General features: G+C 40.6%; 1 long non-coding RNA gene across 1 annotated transcript; it reads right to left on the bottom strand.

The window, feature by feature from the left end:
- Nucleotides 1-3,827: 3,827 nt before the first annotated feature.
- On the bottom strand, nt 3,828-6,610 carry LOC112873976. Its single transcript, XR_003224863.1, has 2 exons — nt 5,032-6,610; nt 3,828-4,214 (listed from the first exon to the last, which is right to left on the bottom strand). It is a non-coding gene; the product is annotated as an uncharacterized LOC112873976 (long non-coding RNA).
- Between the last annotated feature and the right edge of the window lie 1,785 nt (nt 6,611-8,395).

The raw sequence follows: 8,395 nt of genomic DNA on the forward strand, positions 1-8,395 counted from the left end.
TTGGTTCTTGGCGCACAAGGTTTTTAGATTCCCATGCATGCTGGAATAAATTTCTCCGCGAATTGTCTGTTGATTCATGTGTGAAATACAGACCCGCCTGTTCGGGGGCAGCGGACTCGTATTGAGGAAGAATAATATGAGTTTAGAGAAACTCTAGCATTTGTTTTTAAATTAGACCTTCCAAATGGTAAATAGAGGTCGCCTCTAAAAACCAAATGGTAAATAGAGGTTCCCTCTATTTCTAGAGATTTTTAAATTTGCTCCAACTTTAACAATAGCTCTTAATTCTAACTTATAATAAAGATTTAGGGCTTGTTAAAGACCACAAGAATGGAGGGTGGAGGAAGGGATTTAAAGACCTTCCCAAAATAAGGGACTCCTAGAGGATTTGCTGGAGTGCATTTTCTTAACTTAAACTTAAACTTGAGATAGGAGCATAGGAGGTTGTTCCGAGGATTTGCTGAAGTTCTCTTAGAAGATGATCACCCTTTTTCAAATAGTTGATGAAGGCTCCACCAGTCCATATGGTGTCTCATTTATCACTATTAGTTTTCTAAAAACTATTTCGACCTAAAGCAAGATGGTTTCGCTCAAACTCAGTGGGCTATTGAATGATATCCAGGCTCATGTTACTGAAATCCCCGTAAATTTTAGTCAACTTGCTGTCGACCGAAACTGCATCGCTGTCGAACTGCTCTCACGCTGTTGTTTTCTAGAATTTTCAAAGGGTCATCTTATCGTCCTTGCCTAGTATTTATTTTGGGTCCTGCCAATACCGTGAGTGCACTAGCATTTCCACGCCATTGACTCTTGAAAGAATTGTTTACTTCTAAACCAAACACACACATTTTAGAATGCAGTACGAGCTCACACCACAAGTCAGCATTATTGCAATTTTTAAACTGTTCAGATGAATATGTTCAAAGGTTATATAATCAAGGGTCTATTTCTAATATAAGCATACAAATGACAAGACATTTATTGTGCTAATAAAAAAATTCTCACTTGAGGGAGATGTATTGTACAATAAACATAACAGACTTTTTTTTAGATAAAGGATAAACCGGCTTCTATATATATAGCCAAGAATTACAAGAGTTCTTAGACTCTAAACCTCAAATGAGAGTCTTAAAATACAAGAAAGAAAACTTAGACTAAGCTTCAAATTTTCTTCTTCGCTTCCGTTTCATCCTTGTAAATTTTATACACGACGCCAAACCATCACATCTCTTTAACATTCTTATTACAAATAAACAGAGCAGACTGGCAAGATGTTTAGTGTTTTTATTATAAATAAATTCTTACTTGAGGGAAGATGTATTGTAAAACGAACATTGTAACGATAGGCACTAGTAGTTGCTATATAAGATGTACTATAAATATATGAACGGATATTGCTGATACTATATTTATTTTTATAATTTTCTTTGGAGTTGGAGTCAGATATGGATAGGGTTCAAATCCAGATACCGATGCAGACTATGTTCGATATGAATATGAAACAAGTTGAATGAGGACAGTCACCAATACTTCTTTAGGCATCGAGTAAAAGCAACAAAAATCATATATGTCACACATGCTATAATCAGTCGGCCACTTTATGGGAAAATAAAACTCTGCTTCACTCAGTCTGTTGGCCCTAAAATAGGCTTGCAAGCTCGGCCGATTGGATATATGATACATGTATCTATTCTGATATCTGACTTCACTATTCGGATTTCTAATAACCAGATATCCAACGGGTACATTTGCCCTTCTTATATTTGAATCCGGCATATTTAATAACTGAAAAAATATCTAGATATCTACTAGTGAACTGCCTCAGCACGGGTGCTCGCATTTTCTTAGATTTATTTTAGGATTTAACTAATGCTATTCTTTCAGTGGTAGGGGACGTGTGGCGCCAGTGGTGACTTCGTTAATCTCGAAGATCTGCCGGCTCAGTCTCTCAAAGGTGGTTATAGGGATAGGGTTACATGCCTATATTTATAGGGGTGAGTGTGCGTGCGTGTTTGAGCGACTATGTCTGTGCTCTGTTTTTTTAAAAAAAAATCTAGATATCTAGAAAATTGCTCTAAATCAGTACCTGACCCTCTTTGATCGGTTGGGTGGTCAAGGAATACCAGCATCCTTGTATCCTTGGACACATGTAATGTGAGTATCTGATCGATGTGTACCAAAATAATAACAAAAATCACAAGATCAAATCTCGACGTCAGCATAGTCCAAATAAAACATTGGGGGTTATGGTTTCGTCCCTTCCTATTAGTTTTCGTTTGATGATCTTGATTGTCTCTGCTTAAAAATTCAATGCATCTCGTTACATTTACACATTCTCTAATTCTGTTGCCTATAATAATGCTCTCTGTTTGATTCTCTTCTTTCATCAACGATGCTATTAATAATAAGGAAAAAGAAATCCAGCCATGCAAATCGGTGAAAGCTGGTTTCAGATTTCTAGCTATGTAACGTGCCATGTCATCACCGGGTCCTACCTTAAAACTAATCGAGATTGAGCAACAGAGTGCATCGCATCAATGAAATGTGGATGCATGTCGCCGTCGTTGTCGGTGTTGCGTCGTCGACGACGACCCACGCTTCCAGAAAGGCCGCGCCATTTACTACATGCTGCCGGCCGGCAAGAAAGAACACTGATGGGAGCCCCTAGACATAGGATCGGTGACGGAGCCGTGCGTGGCGGGGAGGAGCAGCACGTCATGGCAGCGTTGAAATCCACACGCAGCTCAGCAGCCTGCTGCTCCAGCGTACGTACGCGTCGCAGCTGCCATTGCCATAGCCGCTGAAAAAGGTTTGGGTTGTTGCCTTGTTGGTTCTGAAGCCATATAGATCCATGGGCACGCAAGGCATGGGAAACAAAATACGAAATTTATTGTGTACACTGTGAGCTAACAAGAAAGAATAACACGAGAACACAGAGCATACTCAAATCGACCGACCGACAATGAAAGAAATACATGTGCAAGTTGCAATAATTAACTTTCCATGGAATCGATCGGTGTGACGTGTGCGCTACAGGTCCACAAATGTATTTATATACTAAGGCACCTATCTATAATATACTAGCAAGCTATCCACGTAGTGCCCACCAGTGAAATGGATGGATCTCTGTCTACATTCAATTCAACTTCATAATTTTGTTTTCCTGCCATCTATCAATGTGCGATCATCATCAGTCAGTCATTTTAATGAGCTATTGCATCGCATATATAACAGACAAGCTCTACTTAAGGGAGAGTATACTCTGTAGCCGGCCGCAGAATAGATTATTCTGTAGCCACCCATAATCTCCGTCGATCTGCAGCCCCGCAGCGCAAAAACAGAATCCCGTACGGGCGCAGCTCTTTCCACTGAACCAGCTCCCGTGACGCGACTCGAGCCAGGCGGACTGGGATCGAGCCGAGCCGCTGCAAAGCACCGATAGCCACGGTAATTAATTCAGTTGATTAGTAAAGTTGATGGTAATTTCGGGAAATTGAGATCACATCGCGCTGCGCTGCGCAAGCTAATACATACAGAGGGGTTACGAGAACATTAGAACGTGACTTGAGTGCACACGTGCATGCATGTGTACTAGTTACGAGAATTAGAGAATAGTAGAACAAGAGTGTACCGATTATGGTAAAAATTTAAGAAGAGTCCACCTGGGCCCCAGACTTATCTAACATCATAATATTGTACCATGAAATTGTTACGAGATTTCGTCGAATGCCATGAGATGGAAATTTTGTTGGCGTGTTACCATAATTAGTCAAGTCATTCGAGGAGGGAAAATACCAGTGTCTTCATTGAGTTACCACAATAACACAGAAAATAGAATGAGAGTGCCAGATTGAGTAAGAAGGGGATACTGAACATGAAGCAATATGAATTGCTGTTCTTTCACATTCTATCTGGCGCTGTTCCAACAAATACAATCTGGTTACATGTACATCACAGAACTGGAAGTTGAGCCAAACACCATGAGTTGCTTTGCTCACTTAGCCCCCAACAGAATCAGACCAGAAGAAGGATTGGCACAGAAGTCAACTGGTCGACAGAGCAGGTTTAGCGAGGGCGTCGTAGTAGGGCATGCATGGTGCCTTACCAGTGATCAAATCTGATCAAGATCAATCGGTCATGCATGTTTTGCTGCACTCAAATGTAGGTGCACTGATAGTCTGATAGGTGCTTGGTATTTTCCCAGATCTGATTGCCTAATATAACAATAAATAAGGTCAATCTTAAATAATATACTAATTATTCAGGTCATCAAAAAAGAAATCAAGCACCAAAGAACTATTCCAGTGTTCACCCCTAATCTGTCTTCAGCTTCCTACTACGCAAACAAATCGGATGAAATAAACAGAATGGGATAGATTAAGCAATTGTAAACAGTGTTCAGAGAAAGGAAGGCCAAAATAAGTTGGCGGCCATAATGATGGGCATTGGTTTTTAGTACTGTGACTACACTAATTATGAACTCAAAAGTATAACAGAAGGAAATAAGCTCAACGGCACAAATGCACCAGATAATTTGTTTGACAAAATTACAACAACACAACATTTAAGGACGTAATTTTCTGACTATGATTTGCAAGAAACATAATTCATGATAACTAATTGACATGAATCCAAGAATTTACTGTACAATGACCAATTTCACACATATTCAAATATTTACCGTGCTACTTAAAACCCATATCCAGATAAATTAACCATAACTCCATCATAACTTGGTGAAATAGATGTATTTAATTAGAAAAATAGTAAATTACATTGTTATTTTACCACATACTTCTATAAGTCAAAATTACTGTAACGCGACAATGATTGACGTAAATTTCTAACTATGATTTACGAGAAAAAAAATTCTGACACGTGAACCCACAAGTTTACTATAACATTCAGATTTAAACCTAATTGAAATTTTAGCTTCACTCTACTGAGAACCCAAATCCAGATCAATCACAACTGTAGAACCTGGTGAAATCAACATAATTAAAAAAGTAGTAAATTATATGGTTAATTTACCACTGTGCAGGGTCAACGAAGGTCTGGTAAGTTACGAGAATTGTGTACTATGCAGGCAGTCAATTTACTATAACAGTGATCAAGCATTCAAAAATATATTTGGTACCCAAAATCTGTGCAGCCTGGTACATAAAGTAGTAAACCTGCATGTACCTACAAGGAACCAAACAAAAATGTATGAAACCATGGACGCCATGCAAGCTGTGGCTACAACAGCTTGTAAAGCATGCAAAGACAGCTCTGACCTAAAATGTACCTTTCCCTGCAGTGTAATGAGACAAAATTAGAATGAATGAACTAGCTTTGCATCTGCCAATGAACATATTAGAATGAACAAGCTTTGCAGCCAATAAGAGAATGGAACCGAATCCTTCTCCAATGAGTAGACAGGTCCATGAATAGATAGACTGGAATGACTATGTATGAGCCATGCCTTTTGCACTGATAATTAAGGAACATTTTTTAGGAGAATTAAGGAACATGGGTACATGCATTTACTATAATTTCAAAGTTATGATTCTATTCGGAGTCAGGTCTATTGTTAAGTAATTTGATATAGTCAGTAACACATTCATGTACTGGAAAACCATACTGCATATCAGAAGCATATACTGAAAACCATGAACCATGTATGCCATATTTATTTCCTAACCAACAAATCAAGCAGTGGAAATCAGATTACCATATCCTAATGTCTTCGATACACATACACAACAGGGGAAGTTAATATCTACACTCATCAGGCAACACTAAGCCACACATTTGCTATAAGAGTGATCTTAAATACACTACCAATAAAAAATCAAATGAAAGGATATCAGGTCACCACCATCCTATTTGTAAAATGATCCGTAGAACTGTCACCAGCAGACATTTGCTTCTATTCGGGATTAGATACATCTGCAGCCAGCAAAGATCTATCGGAGACTTTGTTCATACATATCTTATTTAACAGTTCTCAATAATAGCAGCATGTTATGTTTTAAAAAATAGAACTAAGAGCAAATTACAAGTTACATTTACATATACAGGGATATAATAGAGTAATCTTGTCCGAGCATCGGTGAAGAACAACGTCATGAAAGAAGCTATGCAACCAGGAGTAAAATCGAAACTCAGATGATCTGGCTATAGCAAAGCAAGAACAGCCAATTGCTTGAGGGTAATCAGACCAACTGAAATCGGCTCCTAATCCAAAGGGACGATGAAATCAGACCCCTAATCTCAATTTAGTCTTCAGCTTCAATTCCTTTCCTACTACGCATCAGAAATCGGATAAAATAAACAAAATGAGATAGATTAGCCTTACAGAACCGCTTGACAGCCTAATCTGCGGGGACAGCACGACCTGGTCTCCCGTGCGCAGATCTAGTCGGGTTCTCACCGTGGCCTACTGGCGATATCGTCAGGTCGCCACTTGACGAGGTGCTACAGTGCAGACACGAGTGGAACGGGCCAGCTAGCTGTTCCGCGTCGTGGTGGATCAGGTCGCCGTGGAAGGCATGCTGGAGGGTGGGGAAGGGGCAGCTAAGGTTGCCGGACAGCACGCCGCGCCGCCGTCACGGGGTGCGCCGCCTGCTTTGCCGGACAGATTGACGATATTGATCTTCATGGCTTATTTTTGGAGTTAAATAAATGACGTCACCTATTGGCTTGTTTCCCGTACCATTGTTTTTGTGTAATATATCATTTTTTATTAGCTTCTGGTATCTGAAGCTGATGTTGTAATTCATGCTCTATTCATCCATATTTTCCTATTAGTTCAATTCTAATTCTGGTACATTGTCGATGCCATTGTTGTAATTCATACGTGAGGCACTAAATACCTTGTATACTGGTTTACAAGAAAATTGGCTACCATTTTATAGTAAATCATTTGCACCATTTGTGGTAAATACCTCTATGATAACTTGATGACCCCAAATTTCAAAAAAAAAAAAGAACTTGGTTACGACAATGTGGTAACTATTTGTTGTTAAATACAAGCAGGTTATCGTAAATCACATTTGATTTATCTTTGCTACTTTATTATGGTAAATTTGTCTTGTCACTGTAGTAACTAGTTTCTCGGAATAGCTTCATGAGCGGTGTGGTAACTCGCCATCCTAATTATCATCTCACACCATTTGAGATCGTACTATTTTTCATGGCAATTCAGCTTGTCATTGTACATTAGTGAAGCGAAGTGTCCGATCCTACGAGGAGCAAAATGATCTAGTTTGGCTTTTCTAATTGCTTGAATATTTAATCGTATTAGTTTTATATGTAACCACACTATTCCGTATTCTCGTGCAGTGGTGGAGCTTTGTGTAGGCCACACTGGGTGCTGACCCCACCTTTGCGCAATCATCGATTGTGCCGGCTAGCTTGTGCCAAGGTTGAGCAGATGGCCAATGGCTCCGACTGGGTGGCGGTGGTGGTGGACGAGCCCAACCGGGTGGAGTACACCTGAATCATGGTTATGCCTAGCCGAGGACGGTGGCAGCATCCCAAATGATAGCTTGATGAAGCATCGAGTGAGGCGAGGGGAGTGGGGCATCTGGCGTCGTGAGTCAGCGGGTTCGTCGGAGCCTCTAGGATGAGCATCTTTGGCGAGTTTATCGGAGGCTCTGGGTGAGTTTCAGGGATTGATTCCTGGGTACCCGCAAGGAAAACAAAATCGAACTCCTACTAGGATTCCTCTGTGATCCTACTAGAACTCTACACTGTAATTCTACTAGAACTGTTACCTCGTAACCGATTAGTAACCTACCCACTAGGATATATAAAGGAGGGCAGGGATACCTAGATCGGCAGAGCAGCTAATAGGCAACTCAACACCAAAGTGCAAGGCGCAATATACAATACCCCCAAACAGGATGTAGGCATTACGCTACTCTGACGGTCCGAACCTGTCTAAATCTGTATCTTGTGTCCTCGCTTTTACATTCAAGTTGTAGATCCGGCGATCCCTCTCCAAATAATTTCTTACGTTAGGGTATCCCTAGGTAGGATGACAGTAAAAACACCAACAGTTGGCACCCACCATGCGGCAGATCGACGAGGTGATTGGGTGAGGTTGAAGGACCTCAGCTTCACACTACTTCGACTTCGCGAGGACGCTCGGCGACCCGCCGACAACTACTTCGACTTCACGAGGACGCTCGGCGAACCGCCGATAACTACTTCAATTACTTATTTCGACTAGAAAAATAGTCGGGAACAAGCCTCACACCATCAATAACTAGTCGGAATCTATTCCAACTAGTCGGGCTTCATCAACAACCGTCACAGTTTCGTCGACGATCACCATAGCTTCATCGACAATAGTCCACCAATCAAGCTAAGTCACTTATACCTTTTCCGACTTGTTGTTCACAGGATC

Source organism: Panicum hallii, chromosome 9 (genome assembly GCF_002211085.1).
Source record: "Panicum hallii strain FIL2 chromosome 9, PHallii_v3.1, whole genome shotgun sequence".
Classification (NCBI taxonomy): Eukaryota; Viridiplantae; Streptophyta; class Magnoliopsida; order Poales; family Poaceae; genus Panicum; species Panicum hallii.